At 37.4% G+C, this 15,963-nt stretch overlaps 1 protein-coding gene across 46 annotated transcripts in view; it reads left to right on the top strand.

Moving 5' to 3' along the window:
* Window positions 1–15,963, top strand: part of ZBTB20 (zinc finger and BTB domain containing 20) — a 789,483-nt gene that overhangs the window by 459,729 nt on the left and 313,791 nt on the right. For 28 of the 46 annotated variants that reach the window (XM_045036339.1, XM_045036351.1, XM_045036345.1 and 25 more), the window contains one exon: window positions 15,524–15,638. The exons of the other annotated variants lie outside the window; for them this stretch is intronic. The gene's annotated coding sequence lies outside the window, so the exon portion shown is untranslated. The remainder of the gene's footprint in view (window positions 1–15,523; window positions 15,639–15,963) is intronic. 46 annotated transcript variants of the gene reach the window in all.

Here is a 15,963-nt window from a genome sequence, read left to right as displayed (position 1 = left end):
TGACGAACCTGCTCAAGGTGACACTGATAATAAGTAGTAGAGTTAAGCTTCAAAGTCTTGACTGTCTGATCCTAAACCCATGCTTTGCCTATCACATTGCTTTTTTCACTCAACCTAAGTAAATTGCCAAAAGCCTTTTCCAGAAGCTAAACCTCCCTTTAGGCTTTTGAGACTTCCCAGGCGCCATCTATGGCTTATTATTGTTAGGTCTTTTATCTTCAAGTCACCAAAGGAAGAGCTGTGGAATTGAAAGGAAGAAGAAAAGGAAGGGTGTGTGTGTGTGTGTGTGTGTGTGTGTGTGTGTGTGTGTGTGTGTTTGGAGGGGAGAGAATGATGAACATTCCTCTCTGGATTTCTCTCCATGATAAAACTCTTAGCTTTGTTCCCATGAGGAAAAATGTAGAAGTCCTCCCTTCCTGGGAAGTAGTGTAAAACTACCTTGACTAAGTTCTTTTCAATCAGTGATTAACTAGCAACTCTAGCCCAGAATTCTAAATCCTTTCTTTTCCTTTCCAAAGGTAACTCTTAAGCCTTCCACTCTACTTAACCTTCCTCTTATACTGAGGTTATTTATCTTGCAATATTTTGGAGATTCCTCTAAGAATACTCTCAGCAACTGACTTCCATAGGAACTTCCTGGGTAAGTTTAAGGGGATCTAATCCCTTAAAACTAAATAAAATAGAGCATTTAAATGGAAATTTAATAGCAAATTAGACTGGCATTATTACAGGAGGATGAATGAAACTTTTTTTTTTCACATTTACAGCATTAAGTCAACAAACTCTCCCTTATACAATAGACTGGAAGAAAGAGATTATTCTATTTTTTGCCTTAGTGTACACTATAGCTTTACCACATTCTATCAGTTCAACCTCCGAAGCAAATCTTAAACCTGGTCTGTCTTTCCCATTGCCATTGCCTATTGCCTTGTGTCTTGCCTATTTGCAAACATTCCTAGTGGAGTGTTCATTAGGAAGAAGTTTTCATCACAAGGAAGTATACTCTTCCTTCACCAAATACAAACTCTAGTACGAGGGAGAAAAAGATACTTCTTTAACTCTTTTTAAACCAGGGCTTCCACTTATTTTCATTCCCATATGAATTTTTTTTCAAATTTCTTTCATCTACCACAAGGCTACTGAGAGAGGGCATCATGGCAAGGGCTGGCTCAGGTAGCCTCCTTTTTGGCCCATACCTCCTATCATCCTCCCACTGAGCTGCTTTTCAAATAGTCCTTCTTTCTTGTGTAGAGGTTTGGTTTTTTTTAACTGAGAATTTTAAGAAAAATGTATTCTTTTTAAATTTTTTTAGTAAAGGGCCTTAGGGAAATGACTACAGAAAAAAAAGGTGACTCTCCTCTATCAGTACTTCTCATCACCTTCAGTACTTCTACTAATCCTCTACTTTTTTTTTTTTTTTTTACTTGCTCCATGCTTTGGACTTTATGCCATAGTTTAGGGCTCTATTCCATCAATATTTCTTTTCCTTCTGTTCCTTAAAGCTTCACCATTTGTTTAGTGAAGAATCGAGAATGAAATATTTCTTGCTTTATAGATAGTTTTCACACACATTCTTTGTAATTGTATCAAGTCAGAGGAAAGTGTTTGTGTCTCTTTGGTAAAGCCAAATGGCTAAATAGATCTTGATTTAATGGATAGAGTTAATTTGGCTACTCCATAACAAAAATCTACCTGTACTAGAAGTTGATTTAGCTTAGGGAAACATATTAAATCTCCATGAATCAACATCCATTCATAAAGCACTGGTGGGAGGTAGGGGTGGGGGTTGGGGGAGGGGAGGGATGCAAGAGTATTAATAATAATTTTAAAATAAAGTAACTTTTACATTCAACAATACTATCCATTGTAAACTGATGTCAGTGAGAAAGATATCAGAAAATAGTTGGCTGACACAAATATAGTTGAAACATGTCTGTAATTAACAAATGAGGCTAGTATCTGGATAGTGCTGTCAAGACAGTGGAATATTCACTTTGATTGGAAAGAAGCTAAGAGGTAAGACTGAAAGACCCTTCTATTTGGATATATAATTAATTCGATTTGTCAGTAATACTTCAAATTGTATGCATAAAGATTTGAGGTAGACATTAAGTAATCATGTTTAGGAATTCTTTGAAGTTGTGTATGTGTGCAAGAACAGTTGGTAGTAAAGAAAATTTCTGTACACAAATATTATTTACATAAAAATATATGAATTCTTTCTTTACTATTTATTTATTTTTGAGAGAGAGATAGGGTGAGAGTGGGAGAGGGGCAGAGAGAGGGAGACACAGAATTCGAAGCAGGCTCCAGGATCTGAGCCGCACCCCCTTGTGGGCCTTTCACTCACCACTGTGAGATCATGACCTGAGCTGAAGTCAGACACTTTACCAACTAAGCCATCCAGGTTCCCCAATGAATTCTTAAACAAAAGAAAGATAATCTTTGGTGTTCACTCACCAATGTAGTCTCTTGCAATGAGTCCTTCAAAACATTAGCATTTTATTTTTATATAGGCAACTCTTACTGTATTTTCATAGATCTTTGAGCTTAACAAACATCTGTAGAGTACATCATTTGTGTGTGTGTATAATAAACTGTATTATATTTAAAATGAATATGTATACATTACTAAAATATGCTATTACCCATAAGGAAAGAATTGTTTAAGATATTTAAAGCTTATTTATTTATTTATTTTGAGATGGGGGAGGGCAGAAAACAAGGGAGAGAAAGAATTTTAAGCAGGCTCCGCACTGTCAACTCAGAGCCTGATTCAGGGCTTGAACCCCACAAACCATGAGATCATGATCTGAGATCTCAGACACTTACCTGACTGAGCCACCCAGGTGCCCCAGGAAATAATTTTTTAACTTCTAAATTAATTTTCTGCTTTTTTTAATGTCTAGAGCTAGTGAATTTATTGAAATTCTATCCTAGATATGTTTTATCCTACTCACTTACAACTGCATATTTCTGTGATGTAAAGTCTATTAGTCTTATTTTTCTTTCTTACTACCTTGGCAACATCAATAATTAGACACGAAATGAATGAGCTGCAGTGACACACAACAACATGGATAAACCTTAACAATATTAAGTGAAAATAATTAAATCTCAAAACATTATATACAGCATAATAACATTTTATAAAGTTAAAAGCAACCAAAATATGTACATATTAGGTACATAATATATATGCATACATGAATATACACAAACATAAATTTAAGCATACCTATAGACATGATAAACTATACGAAAAGGAACTCAGATAAATAATAAACATGAGAATCAGGATAATGGTTATCTTAGGTGGGAGAGACAAGAAGATAAGATGGGGTAAACAATATGGATAGATGTAGGTTATTATAAAACTCCTAGCTCTTCCTTTATGGACTTAGTTGGTTGGTGTTTATTAACTTATTAAAAAAATAGCTAACTATATGAATTAAAGTAGGCCAAGTATGGACCAATAATGAGTATGCCTCATGCACCAAGGATTATGATTAATCCAATTCTGTGCACCTCAGGCGTAGGGATGGGGGGAAGCCATAATCACTGTATTAGTTATCTATTGCTACAAAAAAAATCTCAAAATCTAGAGACTTCAAGCAATAAGCATGTATTATCTTTCAGGGATCTCTCATGCTCAAGAATTCAGGAACAGCTTAGAGAAGTGGTCTGGTTTCAATTCTTTCATGATGTTGAGGTCAAGATGTCAGCAGGGGTTGCAGTCATCTGAAGGCTTGACTGGCACTGGAGGATCCACTTCCAAGTTGGCTCACTTACATGGCTCATAAATCAGTGTTGCCTGTTGGTCTTACTTCCTTGCCACATGAACCTTTCTGTAGGGCTGCTTGAGTGTCTTCATGATATAGGGGTTGGCTTCTCCAGAAGCCAAGATCAAAAAGACTAAGAAGAAGCAGTAATGACTTTTCTGACCTAGCATGGTGAGTCACTCTCACCACATTGTATTGGTCACACAGACCACCCTGCTACAATGTGTAGGGAGGACTATACAAAGGAGTGAATACCAGGAGACAGGGGTCATGGGGGGGGGTCATCTTGGAAGCTGGTTACCACACAAACCAAGCTGACTTACCTTAAACATCTAGCTTTTTTATCTTCTGCAACTCTTAAATTCCAAACATTTCTCCCTATTCTGTTCTTGGTGGCATTGGAGAATTTGTTCTCTCCAGAGTTGGAACAATAAGAAAGAACTTTCTGCTTTGATATAATAATACCAACTAGCATTCTAATTTCAGTCTTTCCATTTAATGTTTTAATAAACAATATACTAGCTTTCTTCTGCATGTGCTTTCAATTGTATTGAGCTGTACTATTTTTTTTCTTTTCCAATTCTAGAATTTCTCATTTTTAACCTTCTAGGTTACATCCTTCTAAATATCCTTGGAATTTTTAATCATTTTGTTATTATCATGGATGTCCCCCAAAACTATAGATTTGTTAATTTGCCTAATTAAAAGTTTTCCTATTGCTTGTTTCACAATATTTATCCAGGTGGTTTTTCCTGCATTCAACAAGTATTTATAGAGAACCTAGCATGTGCCAAAACTGTAGAGTCTCACTGTCAAGCAGAATTGAGAGGTATGAGAGTCAAAGTATGTAGGGAATGGAGGAAGAGTGTTATAAGGGAAGGTAAAGACAAAATATAAAGTACAAAATCAAATTAAATAGTTGGAAGGATTCTCAATTGTTCAACAATACTCTTCCATTTGAAAGAACTGTAATTCAACTATACCAATTCAATAGTTGACTGTCACACTTAAAGGTCAACTGAGAATCATGTAACAAAACTCCAAGTTCAGACTTGGTGCAATTTTAATACCTCTGGGACTTTGCACTCTTCATGGGAGAGATACGTTAAAATGGGGGTTCACTGATTTGAGGAAACATAAAACTGTGTGTATTTATGTTTAATAATAAGACAAACCTGCCTAGTACTTTATAAGTAACTGAAATTAGCCACACAAACAATCCCTTTCCCACTGTTGCTTCACTGCTTTTCAAAACGCATTCAGGTGAATAAACCACAGAGGGATCAATTGAACAATGTGCAACATATTTGTTGTCCCCCTGTGTCCTATAATACTTCCCAGCCCATGTCTATGAAGAAAGGGATTTTCATTAGAGGGTTTCTTTTTTTCCTTATTGAAATTCATTCCATTAACAATAGAAAAGGAAGAAAATTATTTAGAACAAGAAGTCATCAGCACAACAAAAAAGCACATGGAACAACTAAGAAAATTCTGCAGCCTCAAAAGAGGAACTCATGAAGGAATAAGCATGTTCCAACCATATGTTTTTATGTAATAGTTTATAAATGTATCCAACCACATGAAAACTAAAAATAGCGATTTGGGCGGGAAAGATGACCCCTTTTCTTAATAGTGAAGATTTTAGCATGTTTATTTTTCATATAAATGGAGAGATGACAGATGACATTATAAGATGTCATAAAATATTTTTCCTTGAATTTTTGTTTAGCTAAAACTTGTAACTTAAGTCAATTGAAGTCTGATTCAAATTTTGCAACCTTTTGATACCAGATCAAGTAGCACTTACTAAAACAGATATAGAAATAATATATCTTACATTTTCTAAAGTTGCTCACAGTGTTCTAGATTACATACCATAATCTCCAAAGAAGTGAATGACTAGTGACACAATGAAAAAGGACTGGCCCACATTCACTTATTTTTAGAATTCACTTATCAGTTGAGCTTCAGAGCTGGTAGGTTGAACCAGAACAGTCTTAGAATCCAAGGTTGCCAAGTTTTAGAGATAGTGAGAATTAGCTAGAAAGGTTTCCAGGAAACACTAAACTCAATTAAGTTGCTATGGCTAAATACTTAAAGTTTGAAGTTTAAAGTTTGAATATTTAAACTTAAGTTGGCAGATTTCCAGACCTGTTCTGATCTCAGTCAGACAATGGCAATCAAGAAAAAGGCTCCTTTGGGGGCACCTGGGTAGCTCAGTCAGTTAAGCATCCAACTTCAGCTCAGGTCATGATCTCACCCTTTGTTGTTGGTTGTTTTTTTTTTTTACTTTTTAAATTTTTTTTTAATGTTTATTTATTTATGAGACAGAGAGAGACAGAGCATAAACGGGGGAGGGTCAGAGAGAGAGGGAGACACAGAATCCGAAGCAGGCTCCAGGCTCTGAGCTGTCAGCACAGAGCCCTACCCAGGGCTCGAACTCACAAACCATGAGATCATGACCTGAGCCGAAGTTGAACGCTTAACTGAGTGAGCCACCCAGGCGCCCCTTTGATCTCACCCTTTGTGAGTTTGAGCCCCATATTGGGCTCTGTGCTGACAGCTCAGAGCCTGGAACCTGCTTGGATTCTGTGTCTCCCTCTCTCTCTGCCCCACCCCCACCCCAGTCGCACTGTGTGTGTCTCTGTCTCTTTCAAAAATAAATAAACATTAAAAAAATTTAAAAAAGAAAAGAAAAATGCTTCTTTTATGGTACTCCAGCTACTGCCACTCTCCTAGGTGAAAACTACAAAATAATTGGTGTGCCCTGTTGCTCACAAATGAAATCCTTACGCTACTGCCTCCAGTCCCTCTCCACCAAAAATTCCCTTTTTCCACTCTGAGCTATTTGTTCATTCCTGGATTGCCAATATCAGTTAAGTGTTGATCATATTCTAGAACATCAACGTAATTAACAATAAGGTGTGAAGGAGGTTTACAGGTTCACGAGGCAGATTTGCATTTTAAAAGAGGGGCTTGTTAAACACAAATGAACTTCTAATAGATGGAATGTGTGAGAGAGATTTTTCTCTCCAAGGGGTGGGGGAAGATATCTAAAGCTCTTTTTCAGCCCAGGGATACCAAGTAGTTTTGGCATTCTGTTGCTTTCTGAAGTCTCTTGCCATTCACTCCTCTTTGGGTCCTCCCATCTTTGCAACCAGAGTATATTTAAATTGAGGACCATTGGTTCCAGGGTTAACTGACAGAACCTTGTACAAACTGAAAGATCTTTTGAGGCCTTAAATTAGATACAAGAGCCCTAATCTCAGAGAAGTCAATCTAAACAGACAAAAATGCCGTATATTACAGGATTAGCTCTCCTTTTAGCGTAATTATTGGGATGTCTAATTATTGGGATGAAGGATAATTTATAAGAACTCTTCTTACAATTACTAAAAGTTCTAAAGAAATGTCTTTTTTTAATTTTTTAATATTTTTGAGGGAGAGAGAGGGAGGAGGGGCAAAGAGTGGGGAAGGGGCAAGAGTGGGGGAGGGGCAGAGAGACAGGGAGGCACAGAATCAAAGCACAGCTGACAGTGACTTCAGGCTCACTGAAGTGGAGCTCCAGCTCACGAACTGGAGATCATGACCTGAGCCAAAGTCAGATGTTTAACGGACTAAGCCACCCAGGTGTCCCTAAAGAAATGTCTTTGAAACAATGACAAGGTGGGGGGAAATCAGATAGTCATGTTTTTATTATTTATTTATTTATCTTGAGGGAGGTTTGGTGGGGGCATAGAGAGAGGTGGAGAGAATCCCAAGCAGACTCCATGCTGTCAGCGCAGAGCCCAAGCTGGGGCTCCCTATGCAGGAACCGTGAAATCATGACCTGTGCTGAAATCAAGAATCGACACAACCAACTGAGCCACCCAGGTGCCCCGGTCATTATTTATTTATTTTTTTAATAAAAGCATTTGAGGGTTGTGTGTGTGGCTCAAAGAGTTAAGCCTCGGGCTCTTGGTTTCCGCTCAGATCTCACGGTTCATGAGATCAAACCTGGAAGACTCTGGGCTGACTGATTGGGATTCTCTACCCCTTCCCTGCTAGGCTGGCTGTGTCTCTCTCAAAATAGATAACCATTTTAAAATAAATAAAATAAATAAAATAAAATATTCATAAAATAAAATTTGATTACATTCATATAGATGAAAAACTAAAAACACTTCTCACATAATTTTTGATGTCAGGTGGTTTAAAAGAATTAAGTCTGAACACCCAGATGTTTTTTCTGGGCCAGAGAATTTAGAATTTCAGAGAAGAGGGGAGCCTCGGTGGCTCAGTCCGTTGAGCATCCAGCTACTGATTTCAGCTCAAGTCATGATCCCAGGGTAATGAGACCTCGTCATGCTGAGCCCAGATTCTCTCACTCTCTCTCTCTCTCTCTTCCCCTCTCCCCTGCTCATAATCTCTCTTTCTCAATCTCTAAAATAAAAAAAAGATTAAAAATTAAAAAAAAAAGAATTTCAGAGAAAAAAGAGCAGAACATCAACAGGAAGAAAGAGGAGTGTATCTATAGGATCCAGGAATGTCTGAAAAATGTGACCAGTAAAAAGACAATCTCCTGTTCCATGAACTAACCTTTCTACTCCAGCCCCTCTTATTGCCATGTTCCCCTTTTCTTTTGAGGAAAGATGATCTATATCATAAACTCATGAAACCACTAATAAAACTTTTGACCAGAGTTATGTACTTTAAAGTTCAGCCTTTCATTCTCTGGCTTTAGTGCGTAAGGTCCTTAGTCTTTCCTCCTTTGATCTTTGTGGGCCATCGATGGCCATGCACAGGTGTCACCCAAAATGTGATGAAACTGTGTCAGAGAAGAGCCCCCACACATGTGGCTCAATCTTAGCTACTGTTGGAGCAGTTTTTCTTCAGCATACAAATGTCCTAGAAGTTGCAAAGGGATAAGCTGTCTTTATTATAAAAATAAATAATAACTATGTTGAAATTATGTTACCTTTTTACAATATACATTGCTCTTTCACTTATGGCTTCTAAAATGTCCTTAAAGGCAGTTTAGGAGGGGTTAATAATAATGATGTTCTCAGAGATTATTGAATTTTCCAATTGAAGCAAATAGTTGAATTAGGATTCAAATCCAAGATGCAAAGTATTTCATTTCAGATCTTGTGCTTTTTTCATTATAACAAATTTTAAGGGGAAATGAGCCTTCTTGTTTGAAATAGGGCTAACAAAAAAACCAATACTGCCTAAAATTAGGAATCCTAAATAATTCATAGAAATATGATATTCCAAAATTACTCTCATCTTAAAATAAACTTTGAGATGGCAAAATCTCTACGGTTGAATCATTGGGATTAAAGTAATAAGCTTTTAGTTTATTCCTCTCTTTACAGAAGTTGACCAATAGTGATTATTTTAATTTGCTCTAAAGAGAATGATTATCACTGCAAATCGTGTTATAAATAAGTTTTTTAAAGCTCATATGTAGGATAGCCCTATAATTTATCATCCAAACTGGGCCACTTTTGAGAGTATAAGTGACCACTGTTAATAATTGTGCTTGGACACTTGGAATTAGATGGGAAGATATGGTTACCCAATATACAAGACATAATCCTGAGTCTAAAAGTGATGTATTTTGAATGAAAAAAGACCAGCCGAATGAACAGCCAGGTATCCCACATGTAACTTGCCTTGATTTCCAGCTACCATGAAGTTGGTTCAGTCTCCCACTCTGCCCAAGAGGTGATGGAATGTTACATCCATTTTAAGACCTAGTCAGAAGGAAGAGGGTCACCTGTTGAAATTCAAAGCCTAACGTTTTTAATACCACTTGGTAGTTGGGGGCTCCCATCTAAGCTTTGCCTATGCACAACCCAGACTCAGACCAAAAGACATGTTCTATGCAGTATTACTTTGTAAACTTGAGTCACTTTTATAGGGATCTAAGTGACAAACATTAAGCCAACATTTGAAATGTTAAAAGGGAAAAATCTGTTCAGCAGTTAAATTATTTTTACAGCCGATCAAAATAATATCGTGTAACGGAAGGGTCTTAAGTTAGTAATTAATAAAAAAAATCACAGGGCTAGAAAATAGATTTTTATACACCAAAGCTAAATATGATAGCATAGGATTGTGTTTAATCTTAGAACATCCTCATATCAAGCACAAAAATAAATTTTATTTTGAAAAAAGATACTATTTATGAAAATATATTGCTATGCATCATCAATGTTCAGTCTTCCATTTTTGCCTATAAAATGCTGTATTGAGGGGTGCCTGGGTGGCTCAGTCGGTTAACTGTCTGACTTCGGCTCAGGTCTCATGGTTCGTGAGTTTGAGCCCTGCATTGGGCTCTGTGATAACAGCTCAGAGCCTGGAGCCTGCTTCACATTCTGTCTCCCTCTCTCTCTGCCCTTCCCCCGCTCATGCTCTGTCTCTCTGTCTCTCAAAAATGAATAAACGTTAAAAATTTTTTAAAATGCTATATTGCATGGTGACCCTCTAAGAGCGGTATAGCCAACAGAGTAACACTATCAGAAAATGATAAATCTAGACAGAGAGTTTGACAGTCGTTGCTAACTGTTGCTGAATTAGTTGGAAATTCTTCAGATGAGATTAATTTTCTCCACCTAGCTTAAGAAGTATTTTCCCAGTGGGGTACCCAGGTGGCTCAGTCGATTAAGCATCCAACTTTGGCTAGGTCATGATCTCATGGTTCATGAGATGACACCTCAGAGCCTGGAGCCTGCTTGGGATTCTGTGTCTCCCTCTGTCTGCCCCTCTCCTGCTCATGCTCTCTCTTTTTCTCTCTCAAAAGAATAAAAATAAACATTAATTTTTTTTAAATATTTAAAACAAAAAAGTGTTTTCCCTGTCAGTATAAAGTTCAAATCAATTTCATTCAGTTCCTAACAAAAAAAAAAAAAAAAGTCGGGTTTTTTTTTTTTTCAACTTAACTTTTTATTTGAGGGAGAAAGTTTCCCTTCTGGACAGGTTGCAGCCTGGAAGTGGGAAAAATGTGGTGGGGAGGGGAACTAATGAAACTTTGTTGTGGAATCCTTCACAAAGGAATACAAGATGTGTTCCATAATGCAGCCCTTTGTTTGTGGAGCCTCTGACAGAATCCTGCAGTTTGAGTTCAAGCTGAAAGTGGCCACCAAAGTCATCACTAACTCCAGGCAGCTCTGAGTCCTTTTCCCCACCTCCTGCTATGATTACTCTGGCTTCTGATTAAATCACACCTTATATTAAAGGTCACTAACCTAAAACGACCCAAAGCTACTTCTTTCTCTCAACAGTTCCCCATTACCTGTAATATTTGGAAGGCTTGAAAATAGCTTCTGTCCCAGCTTCTGTAGTTTTTCTCCAAAAGCAAATGCTATATATAATAGTTTCCTCAAGCATGGGTTAAACCCCAGGTGAAAGATTTTGGAAACTAATTAGCATGCTAAGAACTTGAGCATTTGGATGAGTCAGTCCTGCTACCTAAGGGACAGAGAAAGTGTCTCCTTAAAAGTGATATTTAACAATGCTGGTTCCTCACTTAGTTTTAATACAGCTGGAACTGCATTGCATTGTCTTCTTTGTATTTAATAGAAATCTTGTTTATATGATCTCTTCTTTAAAATATTCATCCCTTTGGGGCTTATTCTAATGTCTTATTTCTTACTTAAAAAATATTTCTACTAATTTTGGAAAACTTTAGAAAGATTCTTTCATTATAGGTTGTAACTGAACTGGGTTGTAACAAATTCTTCTCATAGAACTTCTTATTTTAGACTCATTTTTTTTTCTTTTTTGACCTTGTTTAATTCTCTTTTCATGTCTTAGTACAATTTTCCCCTTTCCTGCTTTCAGAATGAGAATTTCATTACGTATATTGAATGCCTAGTATACATAGTCAAGATAGGAAGCAAATGAGTATTTATTAAATGCCAAGAATGTAACCAGTGTTTGCCATCTCGTTAGGAAGAATAGTTTGGATAATTCAAATTATGAAAGTTTTTTTCTTGATTAGAAAATGTACAGTAGCAGAAATCCTGACTTGAGTGGCTTAAACAATAAGGGTTTGTGTTTTTCACAGAACAGGAAGTCCAGAGGTGGGGAATTGCTGGTGTGTGATAAAGCCAGGGCCAACATCTCTGGGGTTCTCTTTGCCTTTTGTTTGTGTCTGTTGCTTTAGGATCACAAAATAGCTGCTACAGCTCCAAGCATCATGTCTATGTTGAAGAGGGAAGAAGGGAGCATCAGGTGTTGTCTGGAAGTGTTGGATCCGTATATCATACACCTGAAACTAACATTACACTATATGTTTACTAACTAGAATTTAAATAAACACTTAGAAAAGGAGAAAAAAAAGAGGGAGGAAGGGAGATGCCGAAGGATCACCTTTTACCTCTGCCTTTATCAGAAGAGAAAAAGCTTTCTCAGCAGATTTGCCATATGGAACTTACTGACTAGAACTGGGTCCCAAAGCCGCCGTTGGTTGCTAGGGAGGCAAGGAAATCAGGAAACAGATTTGTCATAATTGGCTTGGAAATATCACAAGTCATCATCCAGGACTGAGCACATTACCATTCTGAACAAAATAGGGGTCTGTAGCTAGGAGGAATTGGGGGAATGGGTATTGGGGGGGCATTCGTGTCAACTCTTATTCGTGTTCACCAGAACCGAAGGGAAGTTAATGTGTACCACAAAAACTAGAAAATGATGTATGTGGAGGTAGAACATAAGCTGGACTACGAGTAACTAATACAATGAGATCAATAAAAGAATAACGATAGGACCCTCCAACAAGAGAAGAACAAAAGCTGAGAGCAGGAACACATATGCTGTATATGAGAAGTAGTCACCGCATTGTGAATTCCTTAATTATTTGAAGGCAGGAAGTAAGCCTTATTTCTTTTTATTTTCCTAGTGTCTCACACACAGTAGATGATTATTGAATCACAGTAAATGAACGCATAATATTTCAACCCAGAAGTCCAGACATGACTTCACAAATTATGGAGATAATAGAAGAGAAAATGTAAAATTTAGGACTCCCTTGACAATACCAGGATAAAGGGGAAAACTAACATAGTCTTGCTCTACCCCAGAATACTTGTTGGGATGGATTGGGACCTGGGATGCCTAAGCAAGGTAGAGCAAGAAGTGGAGGCTGAAATACCAAGGTAATAATTTGAACTTGACCTGTGAAAGCCCAATTGTGTTTCCAGAATCCAGTTTTGGTGATACACAAACAGTAGTGTCCAACAGGCCCTCCAAGCACTGGAAGCACCACTCCCGCAGCACTCTTTTGCTCCTTTTGCTCCAAGTTCTGTTCTCTGTGACCAGGGATTTCCAGTGTGCTAGGAGCTTCTGAAAAACGAAAAGTTGCTCATTGGAGATTTCCTCGATTACTATTCTACAACAATTAAAGTTTTTATATTTATTCAGGGTCTGTTGTATGCCAGTCACCCTGCTACAGCTTTTAGGAGGTTATTGAAATAACTCTGACTACAAGTTGCTTACATTCTAATTAATAATTTAAATGTTTTGATTGATTTAAGATAAAAGAAAAAAATTAATATTCTTCAAAAAAAAATCAAATCAGTCAGAAGGATAGTTTGACTGACTTTTGTTGTTATGGTACTAATTTAACCGGACAATTCTTGACTCAGCCAAGAGTCAAACCAACTTGTTTCTGCAAATACTGTATAAGCAACTTCCACCAAAGAGAAATTGCCTTTCTCACTATAAGGCCTGCTTTTTTTTTTTATTTAACAAAGGATAAAGTCTCTTGTCCTATTTTATTTCCCAAAACCTAGAATTTAAATTTGGTTTACAGGTCTACTACATGGCTTAATAGTAGACTGAAATAATAGATAAAAGTAATCTCATCTTTAAATTGCACCACCATGAATCCCATATAATTTCAAAGATTTAATATTACTTTTTATATGTACGACCTCGATTTTACCTGAGAAGTACACCAATGGATTGGGGGATAGGCACAGTGTTTTAAAAAGGCAACTTTAGGGGTGCCTGGGTGACTCAGTCGGTTAGGCTTGCAGCTCTTGGTTTTGACTCAGGTCATGATCTCATGGTTTGTGAGTTCAAGTCCCTCATCAGTCTCCATGCTGAGAGCACAGAGCCTACTTGGGATTCTCTCTCCTTCTCTCTCTGCCCCTCCCCTGCTCACTCTCTCTGTCTCTCTCTCAAAATAAATAAACCTTAAAAATTTTTTAAAAATAAATAAAATAGGCAACTTTAGTAAGTTGGCAGTTTTAGCACACTTATGGTCTATAGCCATTTAATGAAATTTACTTGTTACTTTAGACTTCAGCCTCCCTGGTTAGATTAGAATACTTTGGATTTATTTGATCTGACGAGTGCTTCTTATTTGACAAAAGAACATCTATTTTGTTTTAATTGATTGAGGGATAGATTTTCAATGGCAGATCTTTAACAACTCCTCCAAAGACTTGTAACATTGCTAATATTGCACTTGGATAAGTTATTAATTTATCTGGGCATTGGTTTTATCACCTGCCAAATGAGTTAACTGGACTTACATGGTCTCTAGCTACTTTCAGCTCTAAAATTGTATGATCTCATTTTTCAGTTCAATTCAAGAAATACGAGTAGAATACTTACATAATGCAAATCAATATGGTGAAATCTGGATGGATACAGAAATGAATAATATGATCTTTTTATATAAGTAGCTTGTAATTTGATGCATTCGAGGTTGAGATGTCTATTTCCCAACACATCCTCACTCCTTGGATTTGGGATGTTATTTATGAATGAGGGTATATAATTATTCCCAAAGGGGTGCAAATTCATTCATCACTGTTTCTGATCTCTGGATTTGAAGAACCCAAAAGAGGGTCTGAATTATCATTTTAATAAAATTGTGCATTTGCATCCTACCGTCACTGCAGAGAACTTAGAGCATTTCAGAACTATTATCTCATCAACCCTAAAGAAGCCCAAATGCATGTAGAAAAAGATAAATGTAATTATTCCCATTTTCCTGATTAGAAACTGGACCCTAGATTTCCTGGAGTTCTATGATGAGCCAGTGAGTGAGAACACTTGGAAATCTAGGAGCTGTCATCCAGAACTGCACAGCCAACTTTCCTTGGGTGTGACAGTTTCTTTTAGCAAGTTCTGTAGGGCCCGACAGACTTCTTCCACACTGGATCCTTCCTTATTCCATGTTCAAACAGCACTTTAGCCATTGATGATTTCAGTTGTATCAACGGGGGTGGGGGTGGGGGCTGGGTGGGAAGGGTATAGGGGAAGAATGGCATGTGTACAGCAACAGATGTGATAAGCAAGCTGTGGTACTGTGATATAATGTTTCAGTGTTGGGCATGCATTAAAATTAGAAGAGAAGCTAGGGACTTCTTCATCGATCTAATCCATACGCATTTGAGTGTAGAGAACCAGCAGCTGTAAAGAAAGCTGCACTTACGCTAGGTGAGAACATCATTCTAAACGAGCCACCCTGAAAACTCTGCCTCCATTATTAGTATCACTAGGATTTTCCTAGCCTGCTTTCCAGAGGAGTCAGGAACATAAGAAATGTCTTTTTTTTTTTCTTTTACAAATCTTGCAAGCAGCTCCTTGGAAACAGGTGATTATATTTCCCTCTTTACCTAAATTTTCCTAGGTAGTAAAAAAGTCATATCCGTGTTTCGCCTCATGGTTTCCTTAGTCAAAAAATTTGCATCTAAGGGCCTAGGAAAATGTTTGGCCTTCACAATTGAATGTTTAAACAGGTGCATGCTGCACTGGGCTGGCTGAGGAAAGGTAGTCGCCTCCTTCTGGAAACCCTGACGTTAAGAGAATGATTCTTGTGCCGGCTTTCACAAGTGTTTGTGAAGGAAAGTTCAGGTAATTCTTAAATCTCATTACCTGGTTACTAACCAACTGGCCTCCCTCCCATTCTGTGTTCTCATGAAGAAATTGATTTAATAGATTCAAGATATTATTAAATACATTCTGCATTAATATTATATGTCCTCTTTGAATCCAAGTGGCAATACAATAGAATTTCATTTTATAAATAACACCTTTCAAGCTAACACCACAGGGCACAGTACAAAAGAATCAAAATAGAACACAAATGCTGTAATCAAATGCAGACCCCAGGAAGGCTGATTAAAAAGGCATGTTGCTAGTAAGAGCAGCCGACAGGGTAAGTATAGTGGGTCAGAGC

This window comes from Felis catus, chromosome C2 (genome assembly GCF_018350175.1).
Source record: "Felis catus isolate Fca126 chromosome C2, F.catus_Fca126_mat1.0, whole genome shotgun sequence".
Lineage (NCBI taxonomy): Eukaryota > Metazoa > Chordata > Mammalia > Carnivora > Felidae > Felis > Felis catus.
This window is presented reverse-complemented; position numbering and strand designations above follow the sequence as displayed.